This window comes from Eretmochelys imbricata, chromosome 3, assembly GCF_965152235.1.
Source record: "Eretmochelys imbricata isolate rEreImb1 chromosome 3, rEreImb1.hap1, whole genome shotgun sequence".
Taxonomy (NCBI): Eukaryota; Metazoa; Chordata; order Testudines; family Cheloniidae; genus Eretmochelys; species Eretmochelys imbricata.
This window is the reverse complement of record NC_135574.1, coordinates 139,367,132-139,389,526: the sequence shown is the minus strand read 5'-3', so window position 1 is coordinate 139,389,526 and position 22,395 is coordinate 139,367,132.

The window sequence follows — 22,395 nt, the reverse complement described above, 5'->3', positions numbered from 1 at the left end:
TTTGGGTGCCTGCACATCACGGTGCTCCTACACATGTGCTGCAGCAATATGTACACACAGTAATGATTTAAAAATCCCTTTGCAGTGTAACAGAAAACCCATGAACCCACAACATTTTCAAATGGTTCTGTGTGCTTAGGTATCTGCTAGCACCACTGAGCCACTTTTATATGCAGGATAATGCTTCCTTTCCAGCACCTCAGTTTAATGTTCTGAAGTACATCCAGAGTCCTGTCTTTCAGAAAGCAATAGTCAAAGAACCCTCGTAGCTCCTATATTTATAACACTTCCCACTGCGCTCTGACTCCGCTATCAGACTGACACAGAGCAATTCCTGCCCATGGTGATGTGTCTCTGTACTGACTTCAAGGGGCACTACTGAGTATGTTCTGTCAGTAGCTACCACACCCCTCTTCTGGATTATTCTGGCCATTTCTAGCTGTCTCCTTTTCTGCTCTTAGCACATGTGTGGAAACACAGATCCCAACAAACCCATGACTCCACCTTCATGCTGCTCTTCATTTCTCTGGTCTAAAAAAAAAAAAAATCCCACTTCATAAAAGCATGAGAGTTACTTTACCAATATTGGTAGCTAGCTGCTGCTGCCTGGGGCAGCAATAACTTCCAAAATCTTTTATGTAGTAGTTATATTTTTATTTCCCAAGGTATCATACATAGTAATTTGACTTTTTCTTGGCTCCTTCTACTCTTCACAAACAGGCTGTTTGTGGTATTTGCTGATCCTTTATGGTTCTCCTCTGTGATACCAATTTTCCTATTAATATCAAGTAGGAGATTGGCAAATGTTTGGGCTATTGAGACTGGCTTTATGACAGATTACTCTTGTTTTTTGTCACACTGCACCAAACCACAGGAGCTGTAGTTATCTATTATAGTCATGATCATCCCAGTTGAGTTCTGAGGCCTGATAACAAACCATTCTGATACTTTTTTCAGAGTAACAGCCGTGTTAGTCTGTATTCGCAAAAAGAAAAGGAGTACTTGTGGCACCTTAGAGACTAACCAATTTATTTGAGCATGAGCTTTCGTGAGCTACAGCTCACTTCATCGGATGCATACCGTGGAAACTGCAGCAGACTTTATATATACACAGAGAATATGAAACAATACCTCCTCCCACCCCACTGTCCTGCTGGTAATAGCTTATCTAAAGTGATCATCAGGTTAGGCCATTTCCAGCACAAATCCAGGTTTTCTCACCCTCCACCCCCCCACACAAATTCACTCTCCTGCTGGTGATAGCCCATCCAAAGTGACAACTCTTTACACAGTGTGCATAATAATCAAGTTGGGCCATTTCCTGCACAAATCCAGGTTCTCTCACTCCCTCACCCCCCTCCAAAAACCCACCCCCATACACACACAAACTCACTCTCCTGCTGGTAATAGCTCATCCAAACTGACCACTCTCCAAGTTTAAATCCAAGTTAAACCAGAACATCTGGGGGGGGGAGGGGTAGGAAAAAACAAGAGGAAATAGGCTACCTTGCATAATGACTTAGCCACTCCCAGTCTCTATTTAAGCCTAAATTAATAGTATCCAATTTGCAAATGAATTCCAATTCAGCAGTTTCTCGCTGGAGTCTGGATTTGAAGTTTTTTTGTTTTAAGATAGCGACCTTCATGTCTGTGATTGCGTGACCAGAGAGATTGAAGTGTTCTCCGACTGGTTTATGAATGTTATAATTCTTGACATCTGATTTGTGTCCATTTATTCTTTTACATAGAGACTGTCCAGTTTGACCGATGTACATGGCAGAGGGGCATTGCTGGCACATGATGGCATAAATCACATTGGTGGATGTGCAGGTGAACGAGCCTCTGATAGTGTGGCTGATGTTATTAGGCCCTGTGATGGTGTCCCCTGAATAGATATGTGGGCACAATTGGCAACGGGCTTTGTTGCAAGGATAAGTTCCTGGGTTAGTGGTTCTGTTGTGTGGTATGTGGTTGTTGGTGAGTATTTGCTTCAGGTTGCGGGGCTGTCTGTAGGCAAGGACTGGCCTGTCTCCCAAGATTTGTGAGAGTGTTGGGTCATCCTTTAGGATAGGTTGTAGATCCTTAATAATGCGTTGGAGGGGTTTTAGTTGGGGGCTGAAGGTGACGGCTAGTGGCGTTCTGTTATTTTCTTTGTTAGGCCTGTCCTGTAGTAGGTAACTTCTCTAGGTGGACTCCTCCTGAAGGTCGAAACAGCAGACGCATTATTAAGGATCTACAACCTATCCTAAAGGATGACCCAACACTCTCACAAATCTTGGGAGACAGGCCAGTCCTTGCCTACAGACAGCCCCGCAACCTGAAGCAAATACTCACCAACAACCACATACCACACAACAGAACCACTAACCCAGGAACTTATCCTTGCAACAAAGCCCGTTGCCAATTGTGCCCACATATCTATTCAGGGGACACCATCACAGGGCCTAATAACATCAGCAGGAGAGTGAGTTTGTGTGTGTATGGGGGTGGGTTTTTGGAGGGGGGTGAGGGAGTGAGAGAACCTGGATTTGTGCAGGAAATGGCCCAACTTGATTATTATGCACATTGTGTAAAGAGTTGTCACTTTGGATGGGCTATCACCAGCAGGAGAGTGAATTTGTGTGGGGGGGTGGAGGGTGAGAAAACCTGGATTTGTGCTGGAAATGGCCTAACCTGATGATCACTTTAGATAAGCTATTACCAGCAGGACAGTGGGGTGGGAGGAGGTATTGTTTCATATTCTCTGTGTATATATAAAGTCTGCTGCAGTTTCCACGGTATGCATCCGATGAAGTGGGCTGTAGCTCGCGAAAGCTCATGCTCAAATAAATTGGTTAGTCTCTAAGGTGCCACAAGTATTCCATTCTGATACTCTGAGTCTTGCTCTCAACGTAGATTCTATGGAGCCTTGAGGCTCATCGCTAGAGCTGCTATCAATGGCTTGACTGAGACAAAACCAAGAAACTTACAGTATTTGTCTATTTTGCTGGATAAGGATAATAATCTTGTGGAAATAATACTATTGCTAGCCTCAAGTGTGCAAAGATTATGAGTCAGATGCCAAGAAATTATGAGATGAGACTAAAAAATAATACTTTTGGGTTTCTTTCCATTTGAAGTTTGGGTTTTGTACCTCTGGGTACTCTTGGGTCACATTTTCAGTCTTTTCCTCAATCATGAAGGTTAGAAACTTACTTCATTTTCAAATGAAATCTGTGTGAAATTAAAGTGAAAATTTTCACATGACTCCAGGAGCCGTTTTTCAAAAAATACCTGAATATCATGAGTCTCAAAATGTTCAGAGCTAGCAATAATGTAATAATGAATCAAATACTGTAGTTTTTAATTAGTTCTCGAAATCAATGGGTAACTTTCTGTGGGATTTGGCTCCCACCTAATTACAAAAGCCCCAAATCCTGCTCACCTTTCTTATGTGAGAAGATAGTTGTGATGTCTGAAGGAAATAAGGCAAACAAGATTCGGGCCAAAAACAGATTTAGAAGGTTTGGGAATGAATGCACCAGACATGATGCAGCAGGTCTTCATTTAGGATCTGTTCCCACAGCCTTTGTTCAGGAAAAAAATCCTCCCATTTGCTTCATGGGGAGTTTTGCCCATGCATATACTTCAGGACTAAGCCATTAGTTGGCGTCTATTATTCAACATACTCAAATGCACTTCTGGTATTTTGGCAGAGTAACTGGGCTGAATTTCTGGAGCTTACAAATAAATAATCAGACCTTAACTATTAATTAGCATTTTTGATGCTAAATAAAATCCCTTATAAATTAATCTCTGGAGTTCAGTTGGACATGGTGGCTGATGGTCTACTAGTAATAACCACCACAATTTCAGTATCTACACTGAGTGGTGGTGAAATAGGATAATATAACTTTACCTGTATCCCTCCCCTTGTCAAAATCAATGTGATCTCAACCACATTTATTGAATTGGGCAAAGTGCCCTAGAATTATTGTACATGTTGAAGACAATGGGAGCTGATGTTGACAAATGAATAAAACATCATCCCTAGCACATTAAAACTTGTATCTTCATATTTTTAATGACTAGGACTCTCTTCTCTTGAAAATATTTTTAAATTTGAAATGTTTGTTTAAATCCCTGTTTTTTTCTAAACAAATTGGTCAATATTAAAATGTATCATTAGCCAAAAGTGGTATTTGTAATACATTTCCCTCCCGTTCTGCCCCCATACTTAGAATAGGTATTAATGATGGTATCTATTGGCAAATATTGACCCCGTTAAGTGCAGCCACTCTTCTAGGGATAGTCAGCTCACCTGAAATGTACCTGCTCTAAAAATTGCCATTACAGTGCACCTTGAAGTCCTGAAGGTGCTCATACGAAGTTAGAAAAATATCATTTTCTGCAAAGGACTGAACTTAATGGGGAAGGTTAATACAGAACAGTATTGAGCATTATGATTTCATTCTTTTTGTCATTTTGTGGCATACTAATTACTCAACATTCCATACCAAAATCATTGTAATAGGTGTATTCTTTAAGATATCTACAATCATACTCTTATTTTAGTGTGGTTTTATTGAATCATTCCTGATTGCTTCTTTGTTAATGTATTATGAGTGATGTTTTAAGTGATATAGTCCAGTATGAGAGAGGGAGCAGCTAGCGCTGAAGCAGAGATTAATGATGGGAAATCAGCCAGAGGGAGGGGATTGAAGGAGATTGCTTGGTAAATAAGAAGAGGGGGTTTATTCCAGCCATAAGTGCCTTGAACAAGACCAAGAGTGGGAGAAGAAGAGAAAAGGAGTGGACCAAGCAAATGGTACAAGATGTGAGAATAAGAACATGGGAAACAGCTGTGTTGCGCCTTGAAAACGTAGACCGGGTGTCAAATTCACATCTGATGGAAGCTGGTACTGCTCCAATGGAGTTGCAAAGATGTAATGGATTTGATTGAAGTCTCTGGAGTCTTGCCAAATTTTGCCAGAGGTGAATTTGGTCCCTTGAGTTTAAATTCTGTATAAAAGCCAGTGAAGGGGTATGAGTTGCAAAGAACGGGCTATCTTGGCGGCAGACTTTTGGATTTATTAGAGAAGACAGGAAGCAGAAGAGAAGGACAATCCTGTAGTTGAGGTGGTAAAACAATCAAGGAATGAACATCTATAGTACTAAGAACACTGCCACTCACTCATGTGTCTTTTAGCAAATCCCTTTACTTTCTGTGCTTCTGTTTATCCAGCTTAACATGGGGAGAGGGGCATAGTAATAGTCTTGTCTAAAAAGTGCTTAGAGATGCCTACATGAAACGTGTGGTAAGTGCTGATTAATATTATTAATATAATCATGCTAATAATTATAGAAATAATTAAGATTTATTTGATACCTTCACAATTTTTAGCTGCTTAAAATATTTTTGTTGTCTCAGTCCTGCAGTGTGTAACAACTTGTGGGATGAAGGCGGAAAAAGTGTAGGTTGACAGCTTTATTAGATTTACAAGAGTTTCATTATTAATAACCTAGTATCTAAAGAAATTATTCCATGAACATTTGTGGATTTATTTAATTTATTCATAAATATTAAACTATGTTGCAGGTTTAGAAGAGTAAATAAATTCCTAGAGAAAACTTTGTCCTTTGATTTCTCAGGATAAAGCTAAAAGATATGAAAACTGTATTTTGAAAGAGGCTGCTGTCTTCTACAAAGAAAAATGTAGAGTAGTGAGATTTCCTACCCCATGTTAGCTCCTTTATGCCAGGTAACTGAGCCCTAAAAGATCCCCCCGCACAGGCACTGTGGCAGACTGCCCTAGGACCCCCTTGAAAAGCTTGGCCTAAGTAGGGTGGCCACTTCTACAGCATGCAGAACATCCAGAACTGTGTAACCTGCCCCTGCCTGCATAACCCCACCCCCGCCAGTGTGACCAAGTCACACTGCCTGGAGGATGCCATTTTGCAGAGTGCATTGCCCTGCCTCCGTGACCTCACATGCATGGCATGGAGCAGCAGGCTCTACAAAATGACATCCTTTTGCATTCATGATGATACCAGACAAAACCATGTCTAGGTTTATATCAGTACCAGACAAGGACAAACCCTACAAACAAAAAATTGTCACAAAAATGCCAATTTTGTTGATTTTTTTGGCTAAAATGAACTGCTGAGAATATATTGTTCCTAAAACTTAATTTTAAAACAATTATCATTGCCAGTTCTCTGGGATGCAGCACTTACTTGGTAGTTATTAAATACACAGCATTTAACAGATCTACAGAAAATAGATATTACAGATGAAAACACCTAATAGGCCAGATTGTCCATCCCCCCAATAGTGCAAGGTTATTGTCTGCTGTACATTTTTCAGTGGTTTGATCAGTGTAGTTATTTATTTGGCACTTTATACCTGTTGCACAGAGCCATGAACATATATGGCACTATATAAGTAATAAAAATAATATTTGAGCAATTGAACTTCCACTAAGTCTCTTGGGAGACCAGAGAATAGATCTATGAACTGATACCCTAGCACAACAGACACTCAGTAAAGGTATAGGGCCAAATTCTGATCTTACACTACACACTCTCCCCTCTCCCTCCCCGCAAGCTTTGTCCATGGAAACTACAATTAGGAAAGTCTTTTCGCAATTCTGGCTTATAAGGGGACCTCTGTGGCACCCTAGACATGCTCAAACGTAAATTTCTTTTTGGTTTCAAAGCAATAGAGTATATACTGCAGGAAACAATCCTACAGTGGCAGACAAATGGACACTGAGAAGACTGAATAGGCTTTTCCATCTATAACTTCTATGATTCTGTGCTTCAGATATAAACACGAGTATTAAATAGCTTTGTATTACAAGAGCATTTTGTTAGGGGAAGTCTCCATACCCAGACCTGACTCCTGTTTCAGAGCAAATGGCAGTGTTGGTCATGATAGGGCTGAAGAAAATGGGGCACTTTGGCTGCTCATTTCTGTGACATCTCCTAAGTGCTCACCCAGCTTTGTCAGGACAAGGTTGGTATCTGTGTTCTGGGACCAAACTGAAAACCTTGAATGTGCTAATGAACTCTTATTCTATTCTGTGTAATTTGACTAAAAGGGGAAGAAAGGTGCTATCACATGAGTCCTCTGTCAGAAGGGGAATTAGTAAACCCCATTGTCTATGGCTTTGATACATTGAGCCAAATTTATTCTTGATGTACCTTCACTGATGTCAAAAGGTTTACACAGGGATGATTTTGGTCCAGTAAATGCATTTTGAGTCCTTTCTTGGTAATTGGATTGTGCTCCTCTGATTAGACAGCTGGGGAAAGAATTAATTCTCCCTCTGCATATCAGAAACATAGAAAGACCATCATAATTGAATTTGCTGGATGAACAGCAGTTCCTGAGCCAGTCATGTTTCTCATTCTTTTCCTTTTATGGCCACATTCTTTTTATCTGTTCTTTCCCTAGTCTGTCTTGCCTTTTATTTTCCTGTTTCTTTCCGCTGGCCTTTAAGTCTTTGAAGATATTTTTTTAGCAGTCTTTTCTTTGAGAAAGAGAAATGTTTTGGGGGTGCTAAGCCTGAGAACTGCTCACTAGCTGCTGCTGTATCATCTCCTACAAATGCTGGCTCTGGATCAGGCAGTGCTCTGTTAACACTACCCAGACCTTGGTTCTTCACCATTACTCTCAGTGGTAATGGGAGTTTCTGGATTGTGCTCAGACCTCCATGCTCACCACAGATGTCAGAGTAATGTGTGCTGTTTCAGCAAGCTAATATGAATCCCCATTCACATCATGGCTTGTGCTATACAGAACGTCAGATTAGATGACCACAATGGTTGATTCTGGCTTTATAATCTGAATCCTTGCCACTACCCTTGGATTTGCCTCACTGGACATAAAGCAGAAAGAGCAGGTGTGTTCTGACTTAATAGTGTCCTGTGACCTAGCTTGTGTGGCAGTCTTCAAGGATAAGGGTAAAACACACTTGTTTAAGAAGGCTTACAAGTGAGCTTTGTTTTGTTTTTTTTAGGTAGACGAGAGGTGTGTCAATAGCTCTAACTCATAACTCTAGAAGTGATAGGACCTTGGTATACTGGATGGCAATATTTATTTGTTCTGTTATATAATGTGCTCTCATGCTATAGTGATGAGTAGCACATTCCAAACATCCAACTAAATACAATCTATGTAACCCTTCTGCCAGTCAGAGTTGGCCACAATGAGGGCCAGGTTCAGTATCTAGGGGTTCCTTTTCAACAATACAATGCAAACCTGGCTCGAGCCCCCACCCAGTCACCTGGGACAATTACACACCACCCCCTGGGTGCCTCTAAGAGGCAATACTTCCCCTCTCACAAGCACAGAGTCTGAATGTAGCAAAAACTTTTAATAAAAGGAGGGGAGTAACTGAGCATTAATTTGGGAAAACACCACAACTAGGGTTCATAAACATAAACCCTGAGCAAAAGACTCACTCCCAAGTAATTTGGGCAGTGTCCTTTCCCCCTCAGGTTCTTAAGCCCAGCAACAAAGTCCCTTTAATGTGCCTGTCCCTTCTCTGCACCCCACTCAGTTACTGTCCTTGGTCAGTGCAGCCCCAGAGGTCAGAAGTTAATCTGAAGAGTTCACCTCCCACCCTGGGTGGAAGGGGGTGGTAAGGAGGCACCTCACATGCTCCACTGCTTGGGCACTCACTGACAACCCTACCAGCCGATTGCTGCGCCTCTGTGTGGCTCTGCTTTGGCCCTCTCCGCCAGCCACCCTGCTGGCTGCTTGCCGCGCTTCTCCACCAGCCACCCAACCAGCTGCTTGCCATGCCGCTCCACCAGCTGCCCTGCTGGCTGTGCCTCTCTGCCAGCCACCCTGCTGGGTGCGCTGCTCACCACACCTCTCTGCCAGCTGCCCACTCACCAAGATGTCTTCAAGTGTGGGGGTGGTGTTATCCCCATTTTTCAGATAGGGAACTGTGGCACAGAGAAATTAAGGTCAATCGTGTCCAGTAATTTTGGGTACCCAATTTCAGACACCTAGGGCCTAATTTTTCAAAGTACTTAACTTTATATAGCACTGTATATGTTCAAAGCATGGTTCCCTTTGCTTCAGTTAGAGTTGCAAGTGCTCAGCACTTCTTTGCATCAGAGCAACGGTCTCAAGTCAGGTACCCACAACTTGAGGAACACACAATTAGTAACCACCTATAAAAATGTTGGTTGAAATGACTTGCCAGCATCCCATAGGAACTTGATGGCAGAGTCACGAATAGAATCCAATTGACCAAGGCAGCATTCAACTGCCTTCACTATAAGACTGTCCTTTCTCTTCCTGCAGACCCCTAACTCATTCACTACACGCCTGCTCACTTCTGCAAAAAGTGAAGCAGAGGTACCAGTTTCCATCACTGCACAACCCCTATTCATTCCTAGAGCACAGTCCATCCTGTGCACTGAATGAAGAAAGGGTCCTGCAGAGGAAGAATAGCATATGATCATGTAAACAAAGACTGTATCATAATACATATGTACAGTAGTGGGGTGGCGGGGAAGGGGTGGGAGTGGGAATGAAGATTGCACAGGCAACCTTAATTCTGGCTTTGCAATGTTTTTTTTTAGCTGTGTGTGGGGGTGTGATTTTCTAGGTTTTTAAAAAAGCAAACTGAAGAAACAAATTCCATTAAGTAGCTTCATATTGAAACCTGCACTGGTCATTAGCAGAGTTGGATGCGTTAAATCTCGAGCTAATGGAGTAACTGATCAAACTAGTAGTAATGTCATCCTCTATCTAGACCAGCACTACAGGGGGTATGGGACACTTTCCCAGTGGCTTTAACAGATATTTGCTGATAGCAGAGGAATAATGAGACTCAGAAATCCTAGGTTTCATTTCAGGCTCTGGAATTGAACATACACACAGGGCACCATCCAAATGTCAAGTCCTGCTATAAAGCATGGTGATGCTAGAGCGTCTCAAAGAAATAGTCATACGAATTTTTTAACATGGGCACAACATATTTTCCCCTAGCCTTGTTCTCAACTGCTGTGGCTGAAAGTTTCCAAAAATACTCAGCCAGAGGTGGACACTCCTCATGGAAAATTTCTGCTTTGGCAGAAATGCTTACAGTTTGGCAAAATTTTAAGCAACTGGAAACAGGATCTTATCATGGGAAGCATCAGTAAATCTTAATAATAGTCTGTGCTACCAACACCTTGACTGAGCAGTAGAGAGGGCCTGTTGGAATGCTCATGCTCAGTGGTGGAACAAGTAAGGAGCAATGTATTGAGGAAAGCTCTGAAAGATGTGACCAGAAATTGTATTTGAGACTTTGAAGGTCCTAACTGGATGTCCATTCTGCCAGTTAAGGACAAAAATGGAAAATACTGCCAGGATACTGATGCACAACTCAATTATTTTTGTGAATTAATGAATAGATCCCCTTCAAGCTGTAAAGTACAACTTAATCCAAAAATGAACCTAGCAGAAAACAGGGCGGTGACATTAGAGGAAGTGATGTTTGCAGTCAAAAAGTTTTGAAATGATAAAACACCTGGTCTTGACAATATTTTATCAGAATAAGGTGTTGGAGGCACAGATTTGGTTCGCTGGCTTCATAGAGTTGTCTTAAGTTTGGGAAAACAATCACATTCCAAAAGATTGGCTGTATCACCCCCTTTTCAAAAAAGGAATGAGAGGCTTGCTCAAATTATAGGGGAATAACACTGCTGTCAGTCCCAGGGAAGATGTTTACAATCATTCTAATGAACCAACCAAAACAGTGTCTCAATCCAGAAATGAGAAACACCCTATGTTTCTGTACAGGTTGATCTACAATCCATGTTATATCTGCACAGCAGAATGTTATTGGAAAAACAATTAGAGTGATAAAAAGAAGCTAAGTGTTTTTATAGACTTTGAGATGTTTGACTCAGTGCATCAATCAACAGTGTGGATATTGCTATGTCAGTATGGTGTGCCTGAGGATTTAGTATGCCTAGTGGAGGAACTGTACTGTGGTATTTTTAGCTGTGTGAGGATCAATGATTGTATTACAGACTAGTTTTCAGTAGAATCAGGAGTACATCAGGGATGCATTCTCTTCCCTACATCATTTAATGTTCTAATAGACTCTCTGATGACAAAGCTGATTGAGGTGAAAGTAGGAGTTGTGAAATGTAAAGATTCATCTTTAGAGAATCTTGAGTACGTGGATCATATTGTCTTATTTGGAGATAACTGACCAACTACAGCTAATGCTGGAAGATGTGTGGAAAAATTGTAAAATCTATGGGCCTGAATATCAGTGATGCTAAAACCAGAGCTATGCATGCCTCTTTAAAAAATGGAAGTGAATGGCCTGACAACACTCCATGTAGATGGAAAGACATCAAATGGGTGAATAGTTTTATCAGTCTGGGCAGTCTGTTGACTTCCCTGACAGCAGGAGGTTCTGTAACTGAAAAAGTCAAACCTTGGATCTGTCTTGTGGCAATGGCATGTCAGCGTCTTCAGAGGCCTCGGTTTTTGGTGGTGGGATGTCTCTCTGACAGCTATGATACGACTCTTCAAAAAAGTAATGATGACAACCATGTTACATGGAGCAGAAATATGGCTGTTAAAAACAGCGGAGGAGAGGAAACTAAAGAGTTTTCATTGTCCAAAAGTTAGTGTATTTTTAACATCCATTTGTTTGATGTTTTTTCCCCTCACAAATGAGATGATCCCAGCAAAAGTTGCAGTCTTGTACGAGTTGAGAACAAGACAACTGCAATGGTGGGGTCACATCCAACGTGAAGAAGGTGATCTGCTTTTACAGAAGGTTTATAGAGCTGAGGTTGAAGGACATAGAGCACAAGGCTGACCATGAATAAGGTTGGAAGATGCAGTTGAGGTAAGAAGCCTAAACCCTCCCATACTGACTCTTGCTAAAGTTAGAAGACTTGCAAGGGACCACTGAAGATGGAAGTCCATTCAACTCAGCATCACAGCCACATCATAGTCATGTGAATTTGATGCTGCTGTTGTTACCAAACCCACCTATAATAATTGTACCAAAGCCGCCAGTAGCTTGTCCATTTGCTATGGGCTCCAATATTGTTTCAGTGCTATTTCCAATATGCTTTTATGTGTTACATTTTAAAGAAAATGATGTTTTATGGGACAAATTTTCTGCTGGAGTAATTCGATTGTCATTCGGTGGAGTTATCCCAGTAGAGAATTTGGCCTTGTGTTTTTAACATTACAAAATTTTGCACCTGGATTTGTAATAACTTTCACACACAATTCCTGCTGAAGCCAGATAAGGGGTTTTGAGTGTGGGTAAACTGCAGAAAGAGCATGATTGTTTTAGGTTTACTGACTTCTATTGTTAATTTCACTTGTTTTATATGAGCATATCAATAGCAACATATTTTCATAATAAAAAGGAATTAAACATTTTATAGAAAAGAAACAGGATCCAATACAGTCATGGGGGTGGGGTGGAGATGGGAAATGTAGGCAATGTAACTTATATGATACCTTTTTACTGCATCAGCTACATCCACCTTTTCCCAAGGACCAACATAACTGCAAATATTTTCTGAATGAAAAGGTCTGGCTGCCAGGATAAAGTGGTACAGGTAGATTAGATGTCTGTCTCATAAATGCTGATCTTTAAATCAAGTTTATGCATCAGTGAACTACTCAATGAACACCTCCAGGTTTCATCTGATTTCACCTCCTCATTATAAAAAGAAACCATCTGTACCACAGTGTTTTTCAGAAGAGAATATTATAGTTTATCATGAACATCCACAAGCACTTCTAGGCATGCCTGATGAACAGTAACCTGCTCTGGCAGAAGTTTATTAACTAGGATTTCATTATGTAGATATTTATTCTGCTCTGCCTCCAAAGCAGGTAATACAGTTAATCGCTTGTCCTGATATAGTGAACCTAATTTAAAAAATAAAAATGAAAGTTTTCCAGTTTCCTAGGAGTTTTAATTCTTACTTTTTCAGACACTCAAATTAGACCAGGAAGAGGCCTCTTCATGAAAATTAGGAGTTCCCTTGTGGTAAATTTAAGGAGGATTTTACTAAAGTGAAATGTGCTTTGCCCTTTCAAATTTACTCAATTACTTAGCCGAGCAGAAACAAAACTGATGGTGGATTTTTCCTGTACTACACGCTGGATAATAACATCAGAGGACTCCATTCTTATTAAATAAAATTAGCTTTTTAATAAAGCAACTATTTACAGAGTAGCTTGAACTGCAGCTTAACATTCCTAGCTATTTGCACAGAGACTGACTTTCTGGTGTCTTCTGCAAACACTTCCCCTTTGCAATCCATGTTCTTGCCTCCACACTCATTCCATGCTGGTAGCTCCAGGGGAAAGTTGTTGGTGGGCCTCCCCTTTTCCTTTCCCTTTCCCCTATGCTTCTGCTGCCTCTAAGCAGATGGGTGTCTGTATGTAGGCAAAATTCTGGCAGGGCTTTGTGCTTAGATGCCTTCTAGAAAACCCAAGCACAGCAGAAGGAGTGTAAGGAAGAAGTTTTCTTCTCAACCGAAGGTGCACCAAAATTCAGAGCTAAGCCACTGCTCTCTCTCCATAACAGGAATCGAAGACTGGTGCAAGACTCATATTTTCCTCATGCTAATTTGAATATCCCACATGTCCAAGCCATAGCCACTATGTGTGCACACAACTCCAAGAGGAATAATCTGGGGATAATGCTATTTATAAAGAAGATTTGAGCCAGCAGCATACTGCCTTACTTTTGTAGCATATGTGCACTTATTTGGGAGCCATTATAATTGGCAGGCACTCCCTTACTATGGCATATGGGGCTAGCTGTACATCCAAATAAAACATGGCCTACACTTTGTGAAGTGTTGTGGGATGGATGGCACTATATAAACTGAAACTAACTTTCTTTTTTAAAAAGAATTCTAAATATTTGCAGTATGCAATTTGGTTGGGCAGTAGTTTTATTACCAAAAGCTATGGAGTTTTTTCAACCAGAGTCATAATAATATGATTAAGCAAAGTCCAGACTGAAAGGAAAAACCCAGTACTGAAGTTCAACTTGGCTAATTCAGCTGTGATTGATTTTGACTATGTAATCTTCTGGGGTCCCTTGGTGGCAGAAGAGAATAATGTACTTCTTGCTTGATGAAAAGGAGAAAGCTCTAACTATTCAAAATAGCATCTCCTATAGGCTATATGTTGCGCTCTGGGTATGTCTGCATTGCAGTTGTGGGGTATGAGTGCAGCTTGTGTAGACAGACATACCTAAATTAGCTTTAATCTACCAAGCTCATCTACCAGAGCAGTGAAGCCATGAAACATGCACTATTGCATGTGCTAGCTCCACAAGTAATTACCCAGGTTTCTGGGTGGGCTTGTACAGCCTGCATTGAACTGTGTACTGCTGTGGCTTCCCTCCTATGGTGCCAGACCAAGCTAGATTAAAGATAGCCCAGGTATGGCCACTTGAGCTGCATCACACCCTGTGACTGCAGCATAGTCATACTCTGTGTGAACCACACTTTGGTGGTGCAGGCTGCTGGCTCATCTCCCCAGCCCAGGGAGAATTAACACCACACCCAGAATCTTTCGAAGATCGTTCCTTCAGGGCACAGTTTTATTCTTTAAACATAAAATTTAGGCAAAACATAAACAGTTCTGTCCACCATGGGCTGTGGCTCCCAAAGGCTCTTCCCCTTGTTTGTTTCTCTTGGTGCTGGAAAGAGGACAAACTCTCCCCTTTGATTACTAAGTGTCAGAGCCTACTGCAGAAGCCCATCTCCCTCCTGCACTCACTCCCTCAATGTAGCCACCTGCTGGTTTTTATAGTTACTTGACCCCTTCACAGCTGGGTCTGGTAATAGAACAGGGCTGTCTGGCCGCAGGCCCTTAAAGAGGCAGACCTCCCAGTTATGGAAGTTCTGCCACTGACTGAGAGCACACATAACACATGGAAATATGACACACAGATTATTGCTGACCCAGCTGGGAATGGAAGGATTTCCCCCTCCATGTTAAAAGATGTTGCAGCCTGCACCTGTGCTGCACCAGAGACTCGATGGGGACAATACCCCCCCAAGCTATCCCTGGGACAGGGCTGCTTCCCTCCATCCCAGCATAGGGCTGTGCCATTAAAAGCATACATTAGGCATTAAATATTTAATTACATCACAGATGTTCATGGCTGTTTACAGGCACTTAAAAGACTATCTGCCCTAAGAAACTCACATGAGGCTTAATCCTACGAAGGGCTGTGTACTCTGGCCCTGATCCAGCAAATCACATAAGAATATGCTTAACAATTTCACTTACTAAACACATAATTCTGCAAACATCAACACTGATATGGTTTATAATCTAATGTTAAAAGTGTGGGGGGAGGGAGCAGAGTGGGAGAAGGATGGAGACTTTTATATCTGTGCTGTGAAATAACCCCTTCTATTTCTAAGGCTGTGGTGACTCCTGCACCCAGACAGATGGGTGGAAAATGGGTTGGCAGGGGCAGGGTATGTTTGGAGTCTTAATTCTGCTCCCTTAATACAGCAGCCAGCATAGGTGAGCCAATGGGAGTAACTGAACGAGGTAAAGCGCTTGAGCAACTTATTTCTTTGGTATTGCCAATGTGTGTGATCTTTATCATGCCTTGTGTGATATTGAGGGTTTCTCTTAAAGCCCCAGCTCTTGGATTACTATGTGAGAGTCTCAACATTCATTTAAAGACAAAGTAAGTTTCCAGTGCTCATCATGGCATAGAAAAGCTTGAGAACCTCACTTAGGTGCATGCCAAAAGCTCAGAAACCAAAAGACAAGTAAAAGAAACCCAAAGTGTATTTTTAAAAAACTAACACAGAAAAACCTCATAATTTTTAAACCAGTCTCATGATTTTTTGAGGCATTACTCATGATTATTGAACACCTGGGTTTGGCAATGCTGCTTTCCCCGTGGATCAAGTGGGAGCCAGTGCCTGAACTGTGACTCAGAACAATTCAATCCCTGCTTCTGGGGCAGTGCAGTTACATGCTATGCCTTATTCAGGGTAGTTTACTTTTGCTAGAGAACCCTTACAATCTGGTCCTTTAATTTTAAATTATTTGTGGAAGGAACATGTTTCCAGACTGTTGATGAAGAAGATCTCATGGTCAAAACAGGAGTAGTTTTTTTTTAAATTTGATTTGCACTCCTGTAGCTCACAAACTGGCTCAAAGCACCTCCCTAATATTCCATTTTGAAAACACTGGCATTGTTTTTGCTTTATATTCCCCCACCCCTTTTGTTTACTAATACCACTTGGCGTGTTTTTGAATGTTGTTTTCCTTTTCCCTGGCATAGTACTCCTTGTTTCTAGTCCTTTATTATCTCCATTACATTACACTGGTTTTGGATTTCTATGTAGAAAAGCTGAAAAATGTCAAGATTTCCAGGGAAAGGGATCTGTGTAATTTAATGTTAAGTAAAAGCATGAAGAAGTCTGCAAGAAAACAACTGTCAAAATCATGTATTGAACGTCTGTCTCCCTCTCTCTCTCAAAATGTTTGGGGGAGATATCCATCTATCAGCTGGACTGTGATGTTGCCATACTACCAATCACCACAGTATCTAAGCACTAATAGAAGAAATTTCTTTTCCTACTGATGTCAATGGGAATTTTACCATTTACTTCAGTGGGGCCAGGATTTCACCCATGGAGTTTAATGGTGAACAAAAGAGGAAAGACGGTCTTGTGGGTAAATACTGGACTAAGATTTAGGAGATTGGATTTGAGCCTCTGGGCCTGCCATAGGCTATTTTGTGACCTTGGACAATTCATGTAATCTCTCTGTACCTCAATTCCCCATCCATAAAATGGAGATGATAATGCTCTGGTTCTTCCTCCCTTTATCTGTCTTGTTTATTTAGAGTGTAAACTCTCCAGGATAGGGATTATCTCTTGGATACAGCATCTAACACAGTGCGTCCTGACCTCAGTTGTATCCTAATGTAAATAAATAATAATGCCTCTTTGGAATACTTATATTGTACTCATGCTACATCTCTCACTATTCTCTGGTGTGTGCTACCATCTAAGGCAGTGTCTACGTTATGGGGTCTACAGCAGCATAACTATGGTGCTGCAGCTGTGCTTCAGTGGCACCATAGTGTGTATACTTCCTACATTGATGAAGGATTTTTCTCTCAATGTAGTTAATCCAGATCCTTAATGGAAGATAGAAATTGATGGAAGTTATTTTCCGTCGACCTAGACATTTCTACACTGGGGTTAGGCTGACCTAACTATGGCACTCGGGGGAAAATTTTTCACAGCCCTGAGCATCATAGTGAGGGCTATCTAATTTTAAGAGTAAGAGTCTAATCTGCTACATAATTAAGCATGTGTTTACAGCCATATAAGTTAGTTAGGCTACTCTCTCATCAGTAGTCTCAGTTACTTGTTTTCTTAAGTGTTTTCTGAATCAAGGCCTAAGAGAGTAAAGGTGATAATGAAGTTAAAGCAGTTAAACTAAATCTCATTTCATTTTCCTTTAGATACTGTCATACCAATAAACTTCTTTATTTGGGTAGTTCTCACTCACATTAGTAATCTGACAGCTATTGTAAAGCATGAAGCATCTCTATTGGTGGACAAAACTCATAGTTTGTGATGGAAATTGTTGCTTGCTTACTTTTTCTGCATGGAAATATTCTAGTAAACGAACAGTGTCATTTTTGCCAGCACTTCTTTGGAAGCTGGTGGCTTGACTTGTACAAATATTTAGGTGCAAAGCATTTGAAGTCATCTTGATCTATAGCACATTGCACAAATCAAGATGAATGACTTGTCCTTATAAGTTTCAGAGTAACAGCCATGTTAGTCTGTATTCGCAAAAAGAAAAGGAGTACTTGTGGCACCTTAGAGACTAACCAATTTATTTGAGCATAAGCTTCCGATGAAGTGAGCTGTAGCTCACAAAAGCTTATGCTCAAATAAATTGGTTAGTCTCTAACGTGTCACAAGTACTCCTTTTCTTTTTGTTCTTATAAGCTTTATTTTAATTAGAAAACAGTTTGTGTTAAAGTGCCAGATACTCTAACTTCTAAAAGCATGACTAAGCCTACAGATAAGTGTTGTTGAGTTAGTAGTTCTGAAGCAACTTCTGAAGGTCAGTTTGGGATATTGTATTTGTTTTTCAATGTATTCTACACTATAATAATAACCTATAAAATTAGGTAGGCTCTGCTGCTGGATAGTTTGGTGTTGCATATGTTTCTGGACCAAATTCTCTTACAGATATTTTAAAATATGTACTTTTTACATTACAGAAGTAAGAACTTGTTTAGAAAAACCTACTTGGTAAGCAAACTCTTTAAAAACCTTTTTGGTCAAATATTTTTAATTTTGCTAAAATAAGTTACAGCACAATAATAATAGTGACCAGTTTATAATAGAGAGAGTGTTGGTTATTTAAAAAAAGAAAAAATTGCTCTTTAAGCTGCTGTTTGCTCTTTGAAATATGCGTTAGCCCATCTCAGTGCACCAAAGCACAATGAGAATCTTGCTTTGCCTGGCTTTTTAGAATGAGAACCCTAAAACAAATGCTTTCCTTTTTGACCCTACCAGCTACAAATAATGATTCCTGAACCTTTTTTATTTTTCTTGGATTGGTTACAAGTTTTTATTTATCTCCTTTGTTTACTGAACATCACCCATTCAAGGCCGTTTGTTTTTTGCCTCTCTCCTCCCTTTTTACACTTCACATCAGATGACAGAAGGGCACAGGTCCTGTATTATGGGTCATAATTTATACATGTATTTAAAATCTCCCTCTATCCCTGAAATTCCCCACTGCACTGACATAGCTCCCTCTTGCCCTCCCTGGTTTCAGCTCCAGTAAAGATACTTCATTGAAAAACGTCTTGTCTCTTACAGTGTTTTTTTCTTTCACTCCTCTGAAACAATTTTAGCTGCTCCCTTCAGAGCCGGAGCATACCAGGGTGCTCAGATTTTGTCAGCAGTCTGTCTATTACACTGAGCTGAACCAATTGGATAAACTCAGCATAAAGAAGCAAGGCTGAGATAGACACAGCCCTAACTGCTGACTAGAAAAGTGAGCCAGTGCTGTTCATGTAAGCCTAAAGAGTTTGAATGTCTCTGAGAAGCAGCTTGCTGCAGATTCACTTCAAAAAATATAGGCCAGATTTTGCCCACAGTTACACCCTTGCTACACAGTTATCATTTCATTGGCCCATTGGGGGTATAGAGATGTAATGCAGGACAGAATTTGACCCCAATAGTCTTTGCTCCTAATGAATGTTATTGGAAGATGCAAGATGGAAATTAATAAAAGTCCAGATTTGAAACTATACTTGGGCATATTGTGTGGGGAGGGAGGGAGAAATTAAAGATGATTTTGAGGAGGGAGCAAGATATGCCACTTTTTCTGCTCAGGCTTCTGAGACCTGGTCCAGCCCCTGGCAAAGGTTAGTGTATCTCAATCTGCTCTAACATATGCTCAGTTTCTCAGAGATCCAAAAGGCTGCCACAGCATCTTAGAATAGTTGGAGTGCAGATTTAACCCAGGTACTCTCCCATGCCAGTAGCTGGAAAGGTGGGGGTTGTAGCATGAAAGGCCAAAATCTTGACTGATAGCTCTACAGTCATCTGAACTCTTCATCATACTGGCAAGGTAATATCTGAGTTCAGATTATGAGATTCATTAGATTAATTTTTACTCTTTTTTAAAAAATCTGTCTACGACTCTATGCTCATTTTGCAACACCTAAAGATTCTAAATTATGTAAAAAATGCTAAATTATTTATATCCAAATGGCAGTCAGTGCAAGTACCCCAGCTGAGTTCTGACATCTCCTGCCTTACCGTGAAGATAGTTTGTTTTCTGAAATGTGTGAAGCTGCTGCCTCTGTTTCCTGATTAGCTTGTCTAATTTGTTGGTACTGATATTCTGTCTGATGGGCAATTCTTGCATAATGCTAGTTATGCTACATATTGGCCCTGGACCTGAACCACATAGAATATATCTGCAACCCACTATGTGTCACTCCAGCTTTTCCCTTAGACTTCATAGAGTCATAGATACTAAGGTCAGAAGGGACCATTATGATGATCCAGTCCGACCTCCTGCACAACACAGGCCACAGAATCTCACCCACCCACTCCTGCGAAAAACCTCTCACCTATGTCTGAGCTATTGAAGTCCTCAAATCGTGGTTTAAAAACTTCAAGGAGCAGAGAATCCTCCAGCAAGTGACCCATGCCCCATGCTACAGAGGAAGGCGAAAAACCTCCAGGGCCTCTTCCAATCAGCCCTGGAGGAAAATTCCTTCCCAATCCCAAATATGGCTATCAGCTAAACCCCGAGCATATGGGCAAGATTCACCAGCCAGATACCCAGGTAAGAATTTTCTGTAGTAACTCAGATCTCACCCCATCTAACATCCAATCTCAGGCCATTGGGCCTATTTACCATGAATATTTGAAGATCAATTAATTACCAAAATCATGTTATCCCATCATACCATCTCCTCCATAATGTTATCAAGTTTAATCTTAGAGCCGGATAGGTCTTTTGCCCCCACTGCTTCCCTTGGAAGGCTATTCCAAAAGTTCACTCCTCTGATGGTGAGAAACCTTCGTCTAATTTCAAGTCTAAACTTCCCAATGACCAGTTTATATCCATTTGTTCTTGTGTCCACATTGGTACTGAGCTTAAATAATGCCTCTCCCTCTCCAGTATTTATCCCTCTGATATATTTGTAGAGAGCAATCATATCTCCCCTCAACCTTCTTTTTGTTAGGCTAAACAAGCCAAGCTCCTTGAGTCTACTTCCTTCCACTTTCTTCCCCAAGTTGTATTACAGTTCTAATACAACACATAGCAACTTCCATTCAGGTGGAAGAACTGGTTCTTTTGGTCCCCATTCTGTATGGCATGCCCAAGTGCTGCTGTTGGGAGGAAGGGACAGTGGGCTGGGTGAAGTATATAGCACATCTAAAAGTGCATGGAAAAGGGGCTAATGTACTGCCTCTTTCCCTTGTATGCTACCAGAGTTAGGGGTTGCATGGATTCATGGTGCAGGGAAAAGGAGCGTTTTGTTGGATACATTGTAATCACAAAAGATATCTCAGTATGTCCGGGTCATGGGATGAGCCAGTGATTAGGAGAAAATTGTAGGCAAGTGCATGTGACAGTCAACTAAATTATTCTATGAGGTGTGTCATGAATTCAGTGTTCATGACATTTGTACAATGCTTGTAATATCAGTCATTTTTGCTGTAGCAGTCAGATGGACATAGATGCAAGGGGTCTTGGCAGGAGCAGGTGTATGGGTAATTTTGAAAATTGTTTGAAAAGGAGAGGCAGCAGTTTAATTTGGCTCATACAGTGAACTGGAAATAGTGACCTACTGCAGAATTGATTGATTTAGTAGGAATTTGTCTCAGTTCTAAATTAGGCTGTGTTAGATGGTGGTGGTGGCTTGGACAAGTTACTTTTCTGCATACAGGAGACTGGGAGTAAAATGAAGTGGAGGGCTTGTGTCATATCTTAGCAGGTCCCTTCAGGTTGGACTGGTGGTGCTTTGATGGCCTTGTCTTAATAGGAAAAAAGGTGTGTTCTTAGCTTGAGTTAGCTAATGAGGTAAAAGACTAGTGAAGACAGGCAGCTTGTAGTTTTCACACAAGTTAGTTGGCTGAGTAAAAGGACTAGACACTCCCACTGAAAGCCTGTCCTGCATTGGATTAGGAAGCAGTAACACTTTGTAAGGCCAGCATGTATGAAATGATAAAACTTCTATTAATGTGTGTGAGACATAGGAGCTATGTGCCACCCTGCAGAAGTGCTAAAAGCAGCACAGACACCTAAATTACAAATGCAGCTAAAGGCTTAGTGCTATTAACACCCCCCCGACCCCTTTCAGATATTAAAAATCAGGAAGGGGTGATATTAACATCAAGTGAGGGGAAGACACAGAAGCTGGGGTGGGGGGTATCTGGAGGATAGGGGTGTGAAAGTTGGAGCAGGAGAGAATGGAGTAGAAGACATGGCCAGGGAAGGTGAGACTGTCAGGCAGGGAGGAAAGCAAGAACAGACAGATCCTGTAGAATGGGGTCCCAAAGTAGCTGCCAACAATCCAATTTTCAGCAGCTGTTTGAACTGGCTGGAGGAAGGAACTGTAGCTGGCTGGTGAGAGGAGGCTATTGATGGGAGAGGGAAGGAAGGAAAGGCAAACCACTGTACAGAAGTTGGCTCTATAAAGAGAGAGGTCTGAGTGATGTATTCCATTGAAGTACAGTAGCAAGCTGTTCCTGGCATGCCACTAAAGGGTTTAAAAAGTAACTATGTTGTATGACCCCCATCAAATCACAACGTTGCATTGGTAACAAACAATACCATGCAAAGATTAGAAGACAGGGAAAAGCTGA